General features: G+C 39.0%; 1 long non-coding RNA gene across 1 annotated transcript in view; it reads right to left on the bottom strand.

The window, feature by feature from the left end:
* Positions 1-4,007: 4,007 nt before the first annotated feature.
* LOC132596858 (uncharacterized) overlaps positions 4,008-21,416 on the bottom strand; it is a 152,553-nt gene continuing 135,144 nt past the window's right edge. Inside the window, exon 4 of the long non-coding RNA XR_009563049.1 lies at positions 4,008-4,098. This is a non-coding gene — a long non-coding RNA (uncharacterized lncRNA). The remainder of the gene's footprint in view (positions 4,099-21,416) is intronic.

The raw sequence follows: 21,416 nt of genomic DNA, 5'->3' as shown, positions 1-21,416 counted from the left end.
ACATTAATCTTTAATTACATCTTAAAGATTGGGTAGCTGAAATTTATGTTGGTAGGCTCAGGTAGGACTTACTCAAGATGTATTTCTTCACACAGGATATAGGAATTATTGCTTTCAATTTCACATCTGTGTTCTAAGCCCAGACTTCTAAAAGGAAAGTTACCATGAGATTTTGGCAGAGAATCAAGATCAGAAGTCACTTCATTTGTTGTCAAATATGGTGACCACTTTGTCCAGAAATGCTCCTTAGGACGGTCATAGACAGGTAGCAGTGCATATATCTGTAACTTCATTCAAAAACAAAACAAGAGCCATCATCCCCCTATGAGTGCCATGAATTAATCACTAGCTTTAATTAAGAATCACATTCTAGAGTCTTCTGTAATTGGAGAGTTAATTTAATGAGCTATTGCAAGTTAAAGTAATTTCCACTTCCTTGAACTTAACTGTGGTGAATAGAGTTTTTTTCCGGAAACCTTCATTACCTGTCCGAATTTCCTAAGCCTTCCACACCATCTACTTTTGATTGTTTGCTCCAATCCAGGGAGCACAATCCTGCAGGGGTTTGAAATCAGAAAGATGCTGACAGTACATGCATGTGGCAGATATACTTTTGTTGTACAGAGTTTACATATATTAATAGATTTAAATTGGTCTATGAACAAAGTCAAATGCCATTTCTTGATTATTTATATAAATTAAAGGACGGCTTAACTTAATTTCTACCATGTGTGCCCTCTGGCAACAAAAGTTACTGAAGATTTCAGTCTTTCTCTTTTCAAGGGATTGGGGAAGCAAGACTACCTACTATCTGCCAATATTTAGCTATACTTCATAGGAGACAGTTTATTTTGGAGCCTATAATGATCTAATCAAGAAAACCATGGATCTGATGTAACTTCCCCTACTCAGCTCCAGCACCTCTTCTACAAAAGACCATAAACAAACTGCAAACAAAAGAAATAAAACTGTATAGAATTTCACCACCAGGCACAGTCCCAAACCAAAACATGCAATTTTAAGGATCTTGACATCATGACCAAAATAGACAAAGCAGATGTGGTTAGCTTAGTTGACCATGGATTATTGGGATAAAATGGCAGCAGGATAAGTTAGCCCCTTTACCCAGAATCAAGGAATGAGGTGCTTCAGTAGTCAAGAAAGACAGGTTTGTGCTTCTTTACCAGTATTGACATGTACATATTTGAAAACAAACATATTTATTGAACACTATAATTAAGTAGCTCTTTTCTAGCACCCTTTCAATAGAGGATCTCCAATATGAGAATTAATAGGAGAAAAAAGAAAGTTTTTCATTTATCTCATATATAGCTCTATCAAGAATGGGTTTCCACAATAAGAGTATGTAGGCTGTTAGGTTTCCCAACTCAAGAAAGACATATTCTGGTTCTACTTACTCTTGTACTCCACCTTAATAATAGGTAGAGAGGGAGGACCATGTCACACCACCAGAACTAATTCTAATCCTATCTCTGTCTCTAACTCACTTTGTATTGGGGGGCAGGTATCATCATCGCTGAGTCTCAAAGTTCAAGTGACATTGTTCAGTGTGATGAGATAGTATACATACATAAATTTTAGAAATTCTAAAGTGCTCTACAAATGAGGGTTGAATGATGAAAAACTTAGTTGTGGTTGTGTTTCCATTTCTCCAAAGTGTCCAATTTCAACAGTTCAGTAGAAAAAGGAGTGCCAATTTTCTCATTGATATTCTTGCATTCAATACAATAGGTAATGATAGGTACAAGCCAGTTATCCATTTTATATAATAAAATATTTAAAAATGTTGAAATGAAGCTTATAAACTTTTTCTGAATAACTTTCATGGAAGAAAAGTTCTTACCAACAGCTTAGATAAAATCAAGGGTGATAAATCCATGAGGGGTAACTATGAGAAATTGTGCTGTAAAGTTATATACTTTACTTAAAAAAATTTTTTTTTTGTATCTGACTGCAAGAATAGCACATGCTCATTGGAGGACAATTGGAAATTATTTTTTAAAAATTATTGACATTTTTTAGTATTATGGTCCCTTTTATCCCCTAGTCAAATATACGTATGTACTACTTCTTATAAAATTTTCTCTCCTTTACGAAAGGTGAGACTATATGGGCAATCAAACCCTCCTAGTGCTACCTACCTGTGCCATAGTTAAAGTGAGAGTACTGGACTCAGCTGGCCAGGTCTATTCCTCTATAGCAGTTTTTTTTTAATAAGCTTATTTATTTTATTTATTTATTTTTGGCAGCACTGGGTCTTTGTTGCTGTGCGTGGGCTTTCTCTAGTTGCGGCACGTGGGCTTATTGCAGTGGCTTCTCTTGTTGCGGAGCATGGGCTTTTGGTGCGTGGGCTTCAGTAGTTGCAGCATGCGGGCTCAGTAGTTATGGCTCACGGGCTCTAGAGTGCAGGCTCTGTAGTTGTGGCACACAGGCTTTGTTGCTCCGTGGCATGTGGGATCTTCCCGGACCAGGGCTCGAACCTGTGTCCCCTGCATTAGCAGGTGGATTCTTAACCACTGTGCCACCAGGGAAGTCCCGAGTTTTTTGTTTTTGTTTTTGTTTTTATACACTGTTTTGACAAAGCAGAGAAGGGGGTGAAGTTAAGAGTTGTGGTAGGCAGAGTTTTAGGTGGCCCTCAAGATTCCCAGCCCCCGGTATAAACACATCTTCTCCCAGGTATCCAGTCAAACACTAATCCAGGTGCTGCTAAGAAGGAATTTGCAGATGTAATGAAGGTCACAAATCAGTTGATCTTAATATAGGGAGATTATCCTTAGTAGGCCTGATCTAATCAGGCAAACCCATAAAAGGGACAGGGTTCTTCCTAAAGAAAGAGATTTGAAGCATGAGAAGGAAACCTCTAAGAACTGGGAATAGCACCTGGCTGACAGTTAGCAAGTCAACAGGGGTCTCAGTCCTACAACTGCAAGGAAGAGGATTCAGCCAATAACCTGAATGAGCTCAGAAGCAAATCCTTCTCCACAGCCTCCAGAAGAGAACACAGCCCAGCCAACATCTTGATTTCAGCCTTCGAAGACCCTAAGCAGAGAAGCCAGTCATTCTGTGCTTGGACTTCAGACCTCCAGAACTGTGAGTTAATAAGTGGGTATTGCTTTAAGCTGCATTGTTTGTGGTAATTTGTTATATAGCAATAGAAAATGAATGTAAAAGTTCTGTTTGTAAAGGTGTCCAATTTGCTTGGATTAAGGAAAGCAGCTCTTTCCTCTGTATGGCTGCTGCAGTATTCTATTGCATAACTGCACCACCATTTGTTTATCCATTCAGCTGTTGAGGAACATTTGGGTTGTTTCCAGTTTGGGGCTATTCTGAATAACGTTGCTATGAACATTGTGTACACATCTTTTGGGGGACATCTGGTGCTACTTTTGTGTCCAGCACAGGAAACATATAGGGAACCATTAACTCGGGGATACTTCAGTTTAACATCTTTTGTCCTGTTACTCCATCACCCTGTGTTTTAGTTCTGATCCTTGAGAATCAAGCACCCTGGCATAGAGCAGCCACCAAGTGCCCTGGCTGGGTCCCTCTGCCTACCTCTTCACCTAATTCCAGGCCATGCTCCATAATGCCTGCTTAGAACTTTTTGGCAATCCTATAAATATAAAAAGCTTAAAGATATCCAGAGACCACTGTAACTTACATTCAAACTGGCTAGCCGATAAAAAGGAAGCAAATAAACAGAACAGAAACCATCTGATCTCCACACCGTGCTCTTCACCATGGATGCTAATTACAGGACATGCACATACAATGCTCTTAGCAATGCTCTTGAGATCACCAGTTTTCATTGTATTTGCCCACCCCTAAACAAACATTAGAAAAGTATTTCATAGTCACGAACGCCATATGTCTCATTCACTGACAGGAGAGAATAACAATTTCATAGCCCGTTTTTTGTTGTTGTTGTTGTTTTGTACAAACGGTGGAGAGGAATAAGTTTGACCACTTACCTAGAAATTCAGTGAGTCAAGGATTGATAGAGTAAAAATCAGGTGTCGGGAATTCCCATCAGGTACACTCCACATCAACAGGTGGTCTTTTTCACTTGAAATAAGCCTGGAACCAGAGACACTAGAAATATTGATACATTCAATCACAATGAATACTTACCAGTTTTTGCTTAAGCTTAATTTTTCGTGGATTTTTTTGGGGGGGGAGGAGTTAAATTTTTAAAAATATAGTTGGTCGTTTAATTGAATGTGATTTCTGTTTGCCAATGTGAAGAGCCACAGGAGACAAAATGGGAAAGGGAGGAGACACTGACTGGGGTAACTGCCCTGAGATGCCTCCTTCCAAATTTATATTGCCTCAAAACCCTCCCTATGTTGATAAAAGGTTATCAAGTTTCAAATATAAACAGGTTTTAGAAATGCTAACTTCAAGAATGGTCATCAGTCATGTGAGCTAGTGCCTTGAGGTAACCAAAATTGGGGAAAGAGAAGTTGTTTATAGAAACTGGCAGGATGAGATGTATGATTTATTTGAGAATAGAGAGAAATTTATCCAGACAGATAGAAGTGGCCTATGCAAGAAGAACATACTAAAAGAAGTACTGGAGAAGAAAAAATTGTCTTTTTAGAGTCCAGCTAATTGTAGAACTGTAGAACAAAACTGTAGAACAAGCAGTTTTGACTTAACATCTATTTGACCTCCTCCCTGATTCTTGAAACCCTGGCTGACTGTGAAGTCCTTTCTTCTATCTGAAGTCAACAAGCATGGTCACAACCCCTCAAAAACTCCTGCGTTATTCCAGCATTCACTCTTCCTCAGTGACTTAGCTCATGCCCCTTCGCCCTTATTGCCTGTGTGTTCTCATGCTACAGGATACCAGGCTTTTTCCCGTTTATCTGGTACTGGTTCTTTACCCTGAACCTCTGAACCACTTCCCACCCTCAGCCCCTTGAGTGGTGGCAACAGGATGTTCTTGGCAGGAGAATAATTTTCAGTGGGGGGTCCATGACTGCTTTAGCCCCTCTGATAAATCAGGAACATTCTAATTGAGTGGGACTCTGGCACTTCCATATTGTTGGTTAATATGATGAAAATCCAACCACACCCAAGCCCCAGGGAGTGACTGGTTTCCATTTGGGGATGATTCTGTCTCATGTTCCTTTGAGCTTACCCTCCCCACATTGTTTATAATGCTTTTAGCATACATGAGATGTGAGTTACAGGTTGTAGAGACTTTATAGCCTAAGGGACCAATGCCATGGTTTTGAGATTGTCCTTTATGCATTGTACAACTGTCTCACAAGTGATTTTAGGACATACTACTCTTTGGTCTGCAGAGTTGGGGAGGGCTGGTGCATTTAATAATACCTGGGATTCCCAAGGCACTAACCCCTATACTCCACTGGAGCAAGCAACTGCCTCGGGCGTGTAGCTTTTATAAATTTCCCACTAGAGCCAATTCCAGTATGACTGGATTCAGCCTCACAGAGGGAGGTCAGTAATTGGTAGCACATGGCTGGGATGAAAGGATTCTGGTGTGTGTGGGGGGGGGGGTGCGCGGGCGCATCTAGGGGAAAGCAGGTAAGTTTCTCCCCCAAAGTGAGACCTTGGAACCATTTTTCTTAATCTTTCTTTTCTGTCTGCAAGGGCTTCATAGTTTTCTAAAGGAAAGATCCCACTGAGAGAGTGATATATCATAATGAAAAGGGCAAGTCTCATTTCTAATCCCCCTCTATCCCCAAATAACTTTGTGACCTTGAGCTAATAACTTAATTCCTTCATCTGTAAAACAGGAAAGTCCCTCCTAGACTACGTGTTCTCATAAAGATTTGTAGCTCTATGATCTATCTATCTCCCATATATGCCTAAATATGTGACAAACCTAAGAAAACTCTCTTTTGGCCACTTTTAGGGGTGTGGACAAATAAGTCAATGTCTACTCAAAATCTTTACTTAACTACTTAGTAATGCATACATATTTAAAATCATATTTATAAAATAATATAATGATTCTTAAATACTAATATTTGTCCACTGTCACTTCATAAAACAAAATTATTCCTCACCAGTGTTATTTTGTGACTAATCCAACAGTTTTCCAAACACAGAATTGTTAGTTCCTTCTAAGTTTCTGAGAGCTAACACTCATTGAATTCATGTACAATGCTGTCTCCAGAAATGATATACCAAGTCACCCCTGTGCGTAGCACGTGGTCATTTTTCATTTCCTATAGGTGCGTATTTATAATCTCCATAACATATCGCTCACTGAATTTGTATTTTTGTGTGTTCTCTAAAAGATCTATTTAAAAACACATCTAACACTTGCATTTCAGGGCTAATAACTTCAAGAACAATTACTAGACCAGTGATAAATTTCTTTTCCTCTTTTTTTTCTTAACCAGTTCTGGTAGATGACCTCCATAAGCCTCCGAAACAGGCATTAACTTAGACCATTTCACCCCGATGCATCTTCCCCTAACAGTAATTTGTTGTTCCAAAATCAGATACTGAGCAGGCACCAGAGGATGACTTCATTAGGATGTGTATTGAAGGTGACTTCCTTCTTTCTGGGAAATAATTTTGGAGACAAAATATTTACCTTTTATGGAGGCAAATGGGGGTATATATAAAGCCGTTAGTTCAAATTAATTCCAGAATTTTAGAAGTAGCTTATGCTTTGCTTTTCTTTCTTCATTTGGCTTTGGAACCCAAGGTCACAACACTCTAGGTAGAAGATTTTCTTTAAAATTTAAGGAAGGATCAGAATTTAATATATATGCTTAACCAACAAGGCTCACTCTGAACCGCAAGAAAACTAAAAGGAAGCCCTTTAAAAAGTAACCACCCCACTGGTTTATCACATGCAGCCCAACACTGACCAAGAAGATAGAAAAGTTCACACACAGCGCTTTATGCTTTTTCAGTTTTTCTTCTGAGGTCAAATTTCCAACAACGACCTGGACTTTGTCTTTCTCTTTTGACTTTGCCCTTTTCATGGAAGGGGGAAAATGCTGGTGCCTCTCTGTGACAGTTGCTGGTAGCTGCTACCTTCAGTTTGCTCTCCTGATCACACAAGAGGGTGTTGCTACTCCCAAGCGGCCCTCCCCAAGATACTAGGGCACGCCTGCCAGGAGCTGACTATGGAAACTTTTTTTTCGATCAGGCAGGAAATGAAAAGAAACCTGTCCCTCCGTTTGGCTCAAAATAAGAATGAGTGTATATAGAAGAGTTCCAGAAAAAAAGGCAAGAAAAATAAACTCAGCTCTCCACCACCAACACCCTTTTTTTTTTTTGTCCCCAACAGAAACCTACAGGCAAGCTGTTCTCAGTGGATGTTAAATATCCAAAATTCTGGGAGGGAAGTGTTGCATGATTAAAGCAAAAAAAAAAAAAACAAAAACCACACACACACAATAACAACAAAAAACAGGAGCAAAGCTGCTGTGATCTCTCGAACCCTGTTTCGTTGTCCAAACTTCTTCATCTACCTCAGCTGGGGTGGGACGGGTGGGAATGGGAAGAACTAAGAGGTTTGGCTTCAACCATAAATAAGTCAGTTCTAAAGAGACTGAGAGTCACCTGATTAGAGCCTAACTCTTGTTTCCATGCGAATGGAAAGCTTAGTCTGAGGGAAGTGTATCCTCAGGCAGACAGTCACTGGGATTCCTTCTTCCTAAGCCTTGGGAGTCCCAGGGGAAATCCCATGGATCGGGTGACCCGCCCCCATCTGAGACTGGCTGCTTGATTTCAACTGGCCTCTGTTCCCTGTTTCAGGAAAAAAAAAAAAAAAGGAAAACATTTCCTAGTATCCTTATTAGGAGAATTTTCAATAGAATTGTTTAGGGAGAGGGTTAATACTGATTTGGTGTTCAAGATGGCCAACTCCACCTCCATATGAAAATCTGAAAATAATTCTGATAAAAAGAGCAACTCTGCTTGTGAGCAAACCAGATGGCTACACACCCCTTCATCGAGTCTGTGAGTTTTCGCATTACCACTTTGGAAGTTTCTCCCCAGGAAAACACATGGACAGGAGACTTTTTGACTGAGTTAGGAATCTGTTTTAAAACAAAGCCCATCCACACTAACCCCTAGGTCTGCCCAACATAATTGCCTGTTTCATTTTTTCAGGACATTTTCTCTAGCAGATTGACTACCCTTCTGGATAACTAAATATATCACTTATGGTCAACAAAGTGAAAACATTGAGGCTTCTTGGTGGAGAGTTCAGACCAAAACTTGGTGTTTGCCTGAATTCTCTGGATCCACGCAGTATTTTGGGGCTTGGGTGTGCTCTGGAGGGTTGAAGCACTCATATTGGGAAAAGGTTTCAGATTCTCCTTGAAGGTTTATTTATGGAGCTGCTCATTAAAGCATAAGTAGAAAGAACCTCGGAGGCCACCTACTAAGGGAAGCTTCTGGTTTCATCGGGAAGTGGGGATTGAACACTTCATAATCCTACACAATCCCACTTCCCCTAAGTAGTTGTCATATCCCAGAGAGATATGATCATTAAAGTCCAATCTTGGAACTGACAAGAGTTGGTGCGAGGGTGGGTATCCATTGCCCAACATACTGTGTTGAGTGCATTAAAAATTTAGCATCTTGGCAAATGTAGAATTACTGACAAGAGCTTGAATTGACCAAAATGAACATTAGTATGGACTAAACTATTCTGTATGTGGTCATGGAGTTCTCAGCATGGGGTGAAGAGTTCATGAATAGATTTCAGAGTGGTGGTCCTCCTAAGAATGCTGTGGAAAAAAGTTGGCACCTGCATGTGTGCCTTTTAGAGGGAGGGTTCATAGATTTTTTTCATATTCTCAAAAGGGCACGTGATAAAAACTGTTAAGAACCAGAAGCATTAGTCTAGATTTATAAGCACTGTACATTAAGTAACATGCTATACCCTCATGACCTGGTTTTAGCAATTCAGTCTTGGAAATGAATTTATTACCCTCTCTCCAAATCCTGATTCTACCACTTACAACAATGTGCTATAGTTCAAGTAATTTAGCTTCCAACTGTGTGAGATCTTGATAAGCAGATTTTCTTCTCTTAGTCTTTTTTAAAAAAAATCTCTCCTTAATAATATCATATTTATTAACTACTAATGAGAATAAGATATATCTTGTGAAACAACTTTGAAAAGAAATGAATGCCAGTGATAGAGTTTGGTACCCTTCTCACTAGTTCTAATTTAACCTTAATCATCACTATGAACTATAATCTGGCTCATAAAAGGTCTAATCTTGTTTAGCATCAAAGCACTCTCAAATTTTGTATTATATGTGAAAACAAAGTTAAAAAAAAAAGTGTTACCCATTCTACCTGTTAGTTATAATCAAAGAGACCCACTATATGGTTAAGATGTTTTTAAAAACTCTGGATTTAAATAAAACATCAGCATTTTCTCAAGTTTATCACTTGGTCACTGCTTAATTCAATTTTAACTTCTCTATCGTAGCATAACTGGCATAACAAAGTTTTCACAGAAGCCTCTCAAATATTTTATTTTTCAAGAACAGCTTAATTGAGATATAATTCACATACCTTAAAATCCACCATTTTAAAGTGTACAGGTCAGTGGGGGTTTTTTTTTAGTATATTCACAAGGTTATGCAACCATCACAGCTATCTAACTTTAGAACATTTTAGTCACCTCAAAAAGAAACCTCATATCCATTAGCAATTGCTCTCTACCCCACCCCCTCCTCCAGCCCCTGGCAACCACTAAATTACTTTCTGTTTCTATTGATTTGCCTATTCTGAACATTTCTTGTAAGTGGAATCATACAATATGTGGCCTTTGGTGTCTGGCTTTTTTTTTTTACTTAGCATAATGTTTTCAGGGTTCATCCATGATGTAGCATCTGTCAGTACTTCATTCTTAGAGGCTGGCCTTTCAATATTTTAAATGAGGCGTGTTTGGGGTTTTGGCTATTACTAAGTATTTATAGTATTATAGTGATGTCTATCAGATGTCATTTTGTTGGACGGGTCCTGTGACCCAGTGACTAGCACGGTATAGGAGTAACAGCGTATAGGCATGGTGCCACACCCATCCTAGAGGGGCCCAGAAAGAGCCCTAAGCCATGGGATCCCCTCACAGACTAGCAGAGAGCTGAAGCCAGTCAGGTGAGAAGAGAGTAGTCACTGGGGGACTTTTTAGGGCTTCGAGACATGGCTCTTGGTCCTTCCACCTGTTTTATTTCCTTCAAGTGTGCTATCCAAAATTCCAGTGTTCAAACATGTTCAGAGGACACAAGACATTGAGAACCTCTATTTTATTTACCCTGGTTTTCTCTGCTTGGCTAGGTGGAAACTGCCATCAACATACACTGAATCCTTTTTGGGGTGAAAACAGAATGTTCTTGATTTGGTTTAATATGAGGTTTGCTTCTCTTTTAGCAGAAGGTCATGCTTTGCTGGGTCATGACCGCATGTGGTCCATTTGTCTAGCTTTTGCTTTCTTTCTCCACAGGCAGAGGAGGAACAATCTATACAGTGCTGTGATGCCACTGAAACCATATAAGGGCTGCCTTCCTTTCTCCCTATCACAAAGAGATCCTTTTCCACTTAATTCTGTTTAAACACCACACCACCCCCTTCTCTTCCTTATAATGCATCCGCCCGTCATAAGAGTTTCAATTGATTTACTTGGAGCCAGGTGTGATTTTGACTACAATTACAGGATTCTTGCCTATTTTAAGCACAGTCCTAGAGTAATGATTGCCAGATGATCCATCTGATCACAGAGAAAGCTTATTAAAAATGCAGATTTCCTTGGTTTGATTCTGAGTAGGTAAACCTGGGGTGGAGCCCAGAAATTTGCATTTTAAGTAAGCGCAATTTTCCTGTGTCCATGCAGGAGATTCATTGAGTCTGAGAAATACTGCCCTACTGGTTTGTTCATAAACTGCCTCAGACACTATTTCAAAAATGTCTCTCTTGAATGTTTATGTATTCTATGAAACAAAAAAGTTGGGGAGGAGAACACAAATATTAATTTTGTTATTGCATCTCACTTAGTATGCCCTTCTGATGCCAGTTTTTATCCATGTCTTTCTCCATCCACCGTGTGAAATAATGGTTATGTTGCTGTTGCTTGTTGGGAAGATGGAATAAGGCCCTAGAGAGAGAAACCTAGTTCAAAAGGAGGAAAAGAAGGAAAGGCAAATTAGTGTGCTTGTACTTTGAGAAAATTGACTGGTGCACTGAGGAAATGCTCTCTGGTATTTCTGTTTTGAGGAAATAAATGTTATTTGTGGCAGGGAAATGCTTTTAGAGTGGGGACTGTTTGTGCAATAAGGACTATTTCCTTTTAGACTTTTGCAGAAAGCATTTTCAGAATACAAACTTAGAGTATGAAATGTGTGTGTGTCTGGAATATTCTACACCAATATTCCCGTTTCTAACCTTGCTAGCCCTTGATCTTTGGCCTTTGGTTCCTTCTTCAAATCAAATCTTCTCTCTTGCCCGTTGAGGAATTTTGAACAATATACCCACTACGGAACTCACGGCGGGTTTTGGCAACAGGTTTAAGGCATCTGGTGATAGAAACCTGACATCATCTTGCATGTTCACACATCACTATTAATTTTGTTTAAAGCTAAGGGAATGCACATAACTGTCAACCAACATTCCCTACCTGAGTCTAAAGCATTCCTTTTTCATCAAAAGACTATTCGTCCAAATGTAATAACCATTAATTGTCAAAGGTTTTTGAGAATATTTCTCTCCCAGAAGTTTTCTCTGGTTAAGGGAAAGCAGTATTTCCATATCTTATTTTGGGCTGTATCTTGAGTACCTAGCACTAAGTTCTATCTGCTGTCAAAATTATAATTCCTAATTGAAACTGTAGAATATATGAGTGCACAAGGCAAAAGGCATGGAGACTGGGCTTCCCTGGTGGCGCAATGGTTGAGAGTCTGCCTGCCGATGCAGGGGACACGGGTTCGTGCCCCAGTCTGGGAAGATGCCGCGGAGTGGCTTAAAAAAAAAGGCATGGAGACAGTATGTGAACAAGAGGCAGAAATATATCTAAGGCTGGAGACTTGAGTAAGCCTGGTTCAGCAAGTCCAGAAGAAAACATAAATCAAAGGTCAGACTTAGCAGAGAGACAGGAACTAAACAAGGAAGCAGAAATCAGATTTTGTAAATATATGGGAAAACAAAAAGCTAACAAGGACAAAGTAGAGGGAAATTCAATACTTAGGGGACCGCTCAGGTAAGTGGTCAGTAACTGCCTGCCCAGAAGGCTAAGGCAGCCCAGTGTCAAAACAAATGGGGAACATCAAATGCAAAAAAAAAAAAAAAAATGCATTCTGAACAGTAAGAAGCTGTCCTGGTCCAAAGTTTCTTAGGCATTTTCTGTCAAGACTGAACCAAGCATGTCACCTGGGAAGTTAACAGAAAGGAAGACATATGATTGGGAAATAAGAACAGATCATATCCTTAAAGCTAGTACTTATAAATTCAAATGTGGATGACAGGGTGAGAAGTGATGTGGAAATGGAAAGCAAAAATTATAAAAGATTCCAGACAGGCATCATGTTCTTAGAGAAGCAATCCTGGAATTCCCTGCCTGGGTCGGGGGGGCCCCTCCTGCTGCTCTCAGAGCCTCCTTTTTTTTTTAACCTACTCTGGTATCTACCACACCCTGTGGTGATGGTCCATCTCCCCATCCAGGCTACAACCACCTTGAAGGTAGGTCTTATGGTTTAATTATCTTTATATACCCTGTACATAGCGGTTTTGCAATAAATGTTTATCAAATGTCAATAATTACCTTTGCCTTATCACACCACAAGTTCCTTCTAGACAGGAAATGCACCTTTATGACACTTCATAGGCACAGTATTTTAGTTGATAAAGAAGATGAACATTTCATCTATTGGCCTTTACTCTCTTAAAACTCATTCAAGGGAATTCCCTGGTGGTCCAGTGGTTAGGGCTCTGTGCTTCCACTGCAGAGGGCACAGGTTTGATCCCTGGTCAGGGAACTAAGATTCTGCATGCTGCACGGCATGGCCAAAAAATAAATAAATAAATAAAATAAAAGGCTGGCCTGAAACCCATTGGGGAATTTGGACTTTTTAAAAAAAAATAATAAAACTAATTCAAGTAGTATTTCATAGACAGGTACTCTACGGTCACAACAAAGAACCCCTCCTACTCCTACAAGAAGCATATTCGTCTTACTGACTATTTTGTAGAAAGTGCTTGACTGAGTTAGTGGCTAAGTTTCAAGAGCCTGAGTCTTTTGAACACATTCCTGTCAACATTGTTTTCTATAAGGGCCCTTGATCATTTTTCAGAGAAGCAGTATCACGTAGTGTTTAAGAACACAGGCTCAAGAGACAGACTGCCAGAGTTGTATTCCAGCTCCTCCACTTATTATCTGGTGACCTAGGACAAAGTATATAATCTTTCTTTGCCTTAATTTTGCCATTGGTAAAATGAGGATAAAGGTTGTTATAAGAATTAACTACATTACTGATAATTTTTTTCAAGTATTTAAAACAGTGTCTGGCATGTAGTAAGCTGTATAAATTATGTAAAAATTAACTACTATCATACTTTGCTTTGCCAGATACCACTGATTACTCTGATCAATATTTATACTACCCACAATGTATATGGGTCCTTCCTCAAAACATTACTGCTCTCTTTATTTTGCATTTTCCCCTAGTTTTTGGTAAAATATATTTTACTGTAAAAATAAGCAAATATGCTAAAAATGGAGAAGATAATAAGTTATATTATGACTTCACTTATCATAAAAATAAGTTATAATTTTCTGAATCTATATAAAATTCAGATAATTTATCTGAAGAAACTAAGATGGGGTATTGAGGAAAGTGTGTATCTTTTGTCTTAATCATTTCCTAAGCAGTTACTAAACCTGACGTCATTATTTTTTGTACAGGAAGAGAATCTCTCATACTTCTGGAAAATTTCAAAACTTTGCCAACATATTTTTTGATCACCCTTACTTCCTGTGGTGGGGTTTACAAACCACACCAACTTTCATAACTGCTGAGATTTACAGAGTGAATCCTCACTTGATAATCTTGTAAAAATGAATAGTCAGTACTTCTCTTCCTTTTCTAAATGCCACATATGTCCGCTTTTGCAGAATGTTAAAAAAAAAAAAAAAAATTCCAACCAGCCCCAAGCCAGCTCCAAGCAGGTATGCATACTATTTCTCAACTCCGTCTCCAGAGTAGCCTGAGAAATCCCTTTCTCCTCAACATCTCCCCTAGATCTCCCCTAGGTTAATCCAACCTGGAATCCGTTTTATAAAGAAAGAGAATTATCTTCAGCCTCCCAGCTTCCCTGGCTAGTGTCTCTGGTATCTAAATAAATTAAAAGTGGGAAAGAATAGATTTAAAAAAGAAAAAATTCATTTACGAAAAATGATCAAGAGCTGGGATGTAATTAAAAGTTATCATTAGTAGATTACCCAGATTAGCAATTTTCAAATATTTTTGAATAAAGGAAGATAGCATATGACACTAAAATCACACTGTAACATGATTTTTCAAAGACACATGCTGTGCTTTACGATCATCCCCAGGAAGAGCATTCACTGTTTAATAGAATCAGAAAGTATTGACAATGGAGCTATAAATAAGTCACTTGTGGAATCCTTCCAAAGTTGCTTTTTAAATCATTAATTTATTTTTTTAAGCTTGTCATTCGTCTCAAGTTGAGGGGAGAAACAAATTCCACTTATTTGAGGTTTCTTTTTCTTTTTATGTTGCTCATCTTGGCCTTTATAAAACATTTTTAAAAATTTTTATGCAGCTTATTTTGGCCTTTTTATATAGTACAATGTGCTTAATTCCAGTTTAAATGTGTATTAATAGGCATAGGCAATCCAATGATATCTCCTTTGTAAATTAGCAAAAAATAACTGCTTTTTTTGAAGTCCAACCAGCTTCCACTATTAGAAGTACAGAGCACATTTGAGTCAAAGTCCTCTTCCTCAGAAACCCTGTTGTTACCATGGGAAAACTGTGAAATGCTCAAATGTGGGCAATGTTATAATTAGAACCAAACGTGGGCTTCGTAGGACCTGTCATGATGTTTCTAGGAAGCTAGCTCTGCGTTGGCTTCATAAGACATCCTTTTCCTACAATCATGACTCACTGTGACTTCCAAGGCTCTCTCCTCCTCCTCCCAACTTCCCCCCCCTCCACTTGTTCTGGGGTGGAAGACTGCCCCCACTCCAGAGAATGACGGACGAGTAGGCGGGTGTGCAGTCCACTAACAAGAATGCACTTCTAGGCATTGTGGAAGTAGGACAAAGGATTTTGCTGGGCATACTCAGAGCTAACGATGTGCTGGGTATATGTTAATCATACGTGGGGAGACTCATTGCTTTGGCAGCTCTAACCCACTCACTAGTCCAGCCAAGCCCTCCCATCCCTCCCTCCTTTCTTCCTTTCAGGAAAGCATGTGCAAGTTCTCCGCAAAACGATGAATCTCTTCTCCTCAGGGGAATGTACAAGTCAGAAATTTTTTTAAAAAGAAAAGAGGAGCCAAAGCCTTTGCATAAGTAGGCCAGCTGCGGAGCCTCAAGGCGGGTGTTGGGGGAGAAACCTCCTTGTGGCCATGGCCCCAAACCTCCCGGCCTCCACTTGTTTCCATTGTCTGCCCACAACCCCAGACGAGCCAGCCCACACCTCGGGAACTGCACCCACTGTCATTTTCAGGAAAAGAGATGTTCTGAGTCCATCTTGGCATTTCTGTGAAATCACAGAAATAATACATTGAATCGCAGAACTGAAAGAGATGAACTAATCACTTGTATTTTTTTTTTTTTTTTTTTTTGCGGTACGCAGGCCTCTCACTGTTGTGGCCTCTCCCGTTGCGGAGCACAGGCTCCGGACGCGCAGGCCCAGCGGCCATGGCTCACGGGCCCAGCCGCTCTGCGGCATGTGGGATCTTCCCGGACCGGGGCACGAACCCGCGTCCCCTGCACCGGCAGGCGGACTCTCAACCACTGCGCCACCAGGGGAGCCCACTTGTATTTTTTTAAAAGATGAAAATGCAATCAGGAAAGCCTATCTGACCTGCCCAAGCTCACACAGTGCTAGATACACACAGCCAAATCTAGAATCTGCCTCTTTTTATTCCCTGTCTTTTGCCTTTTTCACACGAGGCTTGTAATAGCAAACCGGATGGTAGAGATGCTTTCATCTCAGTTCTCTTGCTATGGTTTCCTTTATTGCTCTCTTGTCATTTGTGTAATGTGTGACCAGCATACAGTTGAGCTGAGTCTGATTATGAAGACTTATCTGCAGTACTTGTTAAAAATAGAAATTCCTAGGACTTTCCTTGATAGATTCTGGGATGGGTCTCAGGAATCATTTAACAAGTTTCCCAAGTGAATCTTGGGATCAAGTCAGTTCAGGGAAAAACATGGTAGAGCAAAAGTAGAAAAAAATGTATGTTTGACAGGCAGGGTGTTCCAATAAGAATAGAACAGGGGAGTGGAGAGGACCAGGAATTTTGCCTCCTAGCTGCTTTTTTAGTGGGTTAACCACTAGACCACACTTCCTCTCTAGGAGAGGCAAGGAATTAAAATCAAAGGTTTACCACTGATTCATGCTGCCTGCTAATGCTGCTTATTGCGCCATGCTGTGACCCTACACGCTGGCTTGGAAACAGATGTGGGGAGTGAGCAGCCTGAGGTACCGAGGGGTGGGGGAGGTGGGGAGAAGGCAGACAGCCAGGAAAAGAACTTCCTCTGCTGCTAAATTTCAGGCAGGAGTGGAAGTCAGTCTAAATTGTTACCATGCAGATCTGGAATCATTTTTGCAATCGCCTGGCTCCAATTCCAGGTTTGTGCATTCTGCAACAAGAACTGAAAACTTGGTAATGCTCCTGACCTGACTTTTGCCTCTGCCCTCATCTGAATGCGTGTTATGAAGTTACATATTTAGTTTGACAGTCATTTCATTAGGCAAAAGAGTTTGGTTACCCTCCTTGCCCTGCTCCCACCCTCCCCATACACACTTTTTAAAAGGAAATACAGAAGGGTTAAGCAATTCGACTAAGCTTACACTAATCTCAATATTGTGGTTGTTTGATTAAAAGTGCAACCAAGCCATTTCAACTAAGCTTTCCAGACTCCCTTCAATATCTTCTTATCAGGCAACTGAAAAAAACTGGATTTATTTTCTCCCATAAAATGAATACTTAGGTGTGCCCTCAGACATGTAGTTTTTACCATGTCAATGTTTATCAAAGACACATAACTGTTGCGTGTTAACTATTGATTCTAGAAATAGTGTTTGTGACTTCTTTACTGAGCCGGAAGCTCCATGAGGGTGGGGCAGAAATTTCAGCTTTGGTTTTCACTAGACATTGCGATGTGGGGGTGCTTAACTGCCAGGAGGGTTAGGAGCTAGATTTCAGGCCCACAGTGGTTAGGGTTCCCAGATTTAGCAAATAAAAATACAGGTCAGTTAAATTTGAATTTCAAATTTTTTAAAATATTAGTGTAAGTATGTCCCATGCAATATTTGAGACATACTAAACAATCATTCATTATTTATGACCTTCAAATTTAACTGGTCATCCTGTTGACCAATCTGGCAACCCTAGCAAGGGACCTTCCCATATTGATGGATAGAGAAGCCAGCAAGGGCTTTTCAGCTGAGTGGCATAATCATTTCTGTTTTTGAAAGATAACTCTGGTGACAGATTGGAGTGGGCAGAACTCGTAGGCAGGGAGACCAATTAGGAGTTTATTGAAATAGCCCAGGCAAGAAAAGATGAGCTTATTTCAACTAAGGCAGTGGTGGTGGAAAGAGTGAGGGGAGCAAAAATTATAGAGACATCTAAGTGGTAGAATCAATACAACTTGGTAATTGATTACATAAGGGCAGTAAGATAGGGGATGGAGTTAATGTAGTATAAGTCTCCAGATAAATAATGGGTATTATTTTTACTCTAATTTTCAATCCGTAGAATGGACCGATACTACTTTATTTATTTTGTAAGGCTTCTGTGAAAACCAGTTAAGATTATTTATGTGAATGCAGTTTGTCAAGTGTAAAGAGATATAAAAATGCATTGCCGCTAACTGAATATGCATCTGTCTCAGTAGACACTGAACTCTTTTAGGGCAGAGGTTACATTTTATTCATCTTTGGTATTTCCTAGCATACTGCCTTGAATGTATAGACAGCCAAAACACGTTTGGAGCATTAAATCAAGTTTGAAATTCTACCGTGCCAAACAAAAATAATGAACACAGTTTTTTTTTTTTTTTTACCATCTTGTTGGTGTGTGTCTGGAAGTATATAATGGATCTAGTGAAAATGCCAACAAAATCAGGGCCGCAAGTTCCAGGAGAAATACCCACTTAAGTAATGCTGATGCTGAAGGAAATCCCTTTCTCTTCATTCACAGATATATCAAACACTTGGGCCATCTTAACAGTTAGCCCAGATACATTTCCCTCCTTACATTTCTCCCCTTATAAAGTATTTAAAATCCTAAAGGAATTATCTGCTTAATCTGCTTTAGACATCACCTTGGTAGTGTCTGGTACGTACCACTAGACTCAGCTTAGTTTAGGTGGGGAACACTGTCCTGATCTCTGTATCCAGTATCTAGTACCATGCCTGTGCTGTGGTGGGTGCTTAATGGAATGTTTTAACTGAAAGAAGATGATCACTTCCAAATTGAGTAAGACTGAGACTTCGAATATCGCTGAGTCTCTATTCTCAACCAAGCCAAATAAACTGTAATGCTGAATCTTATTACAAAATATGGGTACCACATTTTCAAATAATATATTCATCGGATTTTTCTCCTCCTAAAATAAGTCCATCTCCCTCACTTTTTCCTTCTTTTCCTTTTCCTCATTGATTTTGCGGTTTCTTAGGCTATTTTGATTCTAAGAATGATCTTCTTCTACTTCCCCATGACTGTTTTTCTCTCCTTTTAGTTTCAAAATAATATCCAGAGAGACTGCCATAAGCAGAAGTTTTCTGTTTCCATCTGGTATAAATTATTATATTATTAGCATGATGATGATGATGTTATTAACTACTATTCATAGTTATCATTTATTAAGGACGTATCATGGGTCATTTATTATACTAGAAGCTTTACCTAAATTTTCTCATTTAAATCTTAGTCCTATAAAAATAGCTCCTACTGTCCCCTTTTTATATATGAGGGACCAAAGGTTTTAAAAGTATTAATTACATTATTCCAGGTCAAAGGATTTGACAGAGGCAAAATTCAAAGTGAGTCTTGCTGAACTTGCCAGTCATTCCCTAGCTACTAAACCAATGTTTCTCAAATGTTAGCAGGCAACAGAATCCCCAGGAGTGCTTTTTTTTTTTCCTAACACCTTTATTGGAGTATAATTGCTTTACAATGGTGTGTTAGTTTCTGCTGTATAACAAAGTGAATCAGCTATATGTATACATATATCCCCATATCCCCTTCCTCTTACGTGTCCCTCCCACCCTCCCTAGCCCACCCCTGTAGGTGGACACAAAGCACAGAGCTGATCTCCCCCAGGAGTGATTCTTAACCATAGATGGCTGGGTCTTACCTCCAGAGCAATGCAGAATGATTGAATAAAGCTGAATGGGACATAGAATTTATAGCCCTAACTAGTTCCCAGGTGATACTGATGTTGCTGGTCCAGCGAGCACACTTTGAGAACTACTGGACTGAACAACACTGCCTAATATTGTCCCGTTATTATACTCCAACTCTCTGACCGTCATTGACCTGAGCAGTGAGGATACAAAGATGAATCAGGCACTTTTTGCACTTAGGAGTTTACAGTCTAGTTGAGGAAACAGATCAGTAAACAAAACATCAATATTACAAATATGATAAGTTCTGTAAAGTTATATGCATAGAGTGCTATAGAAACACTGAGTAGCAAGTCCCAACCAAGTGGGGGTGGCCAAAGAAGGCACACTGGAAAAGGTTATTCTTCAGCTAAATTTTAAAGAATGACAAGGAACAAGAAAAAAGGAGAAGGGAAGGGTATTTTTTTGGTCTTGGAAGCAGCATGTATAAAAACACAAAGATTTTACATTTTTGTTGTAGTAAGAAAATTACAAGCAGTCTGTTATGATTGGAGCCTAAGCAATTGCAGAATGTTAGAGGATGTCTTACATGTGACCCTCAGTTTGGATTTTATCCTTGAGGAAAGACTGTCCCCTTGAAATATGGGAAGATTCAAAGTGGGAACTAGAGTTACAGTAAGAGATAAGGGATCAACTAAAAAAGAGTGGATATATGTATATGTATAACTCATTCACTTTGCTATACACCTGAAACTAACACAACATTGTGTTAATGAACTATACCCCAATAAAATTTTTTTTAAATAAAATAAATAGATACATTAACAAATAAAAAGACATGAGGGATCAAGAAGGCATTTCAGTATCATAATAATTATCTGTGAGATCAGTAAAAAAATAGATGAAACTCTAGCCGAATTAACCAGGATAAAAATAGAGAAGTACTAATATCAGGACTGAGAGAGGGGATATCCAATAAATTTGACTGCTTAGATGAAATAGATATATTTTTGAAAGACACATTACTATTAAAATTCATTCTAAAAATAGATACTGGATAGTTCAATATTTATTAAAACACTTAAATTTGTTAAGAGCCTTCCCATAAAGAAAACTCTAAGCCAAGATAACTTTTCTAAGCAGCTCTACCAAATACTTAAGAAAAAATAATACTTCTCAAGTCATGAGGCCAGCATTACCCGACACCAAAATTAAACAAAGGTAAATAAGAAAATTTCTTTCAATATTTTGCATAAAGCTTGATTCAAAATTCTTAAGAATTTAAAAAATTAAGTCCAACAATATATTAAAAATAATACATCCCAGGAATGCAAGGTTTGTTTAACATTTGAAACTCAATCAATGTGATTACCCATAGTGACATAATTTTTTTTAAGTCCTCCCCAATACGTGTGTAAAAACACTTCACAAACTTTAATATCCATACCTGATAAAAAGTCTCAGAAAACTAGGAATAGAGGAAATTTTTTCAACCTGAAATGGCAGCTACAATAAATATACAGCTAACATCATACTTAATAGAAAGGCTGAATGCTTTCCCTTTAAGACTGGGAATAAGGCAAGGATGAACACTTTCATGACTACTATTCAATATTGTACTGTAATTCTAGTCAGTGCAATGAGGAAAGAGAAAAAAGATACCCAGATTGAAAAGGAAGAAACAAAATTGTCTTTTTTAACAGACAATGTGATTTTCTATCAATAAACTCCTGCAGAATCTATAAAAATGCTACTAAATAGTGTGTATATTACCAAATGGCAGGTAATAGATGAGTTTAGCAAAACTGTAGCGTACAAGAATAATCTATAGAAATATATTTC

The sequence above is a fragment of the Globicephala melas genome, chromosome 2, assembly GCF_963455315.2.
Source record: "Globicephala melas chromosome 2, mGloMel1.2, whole genome shotgun sequence".
Lineage (NCBI taxonomy): Eukaryota > Metazoa > Chordata > Mammalia > Artiodactyla > Delphinidae > Globicephala > Globicephala melas.
This window is presented reverse-complemented; position numbering and strand designations above follow the sequence as displayed.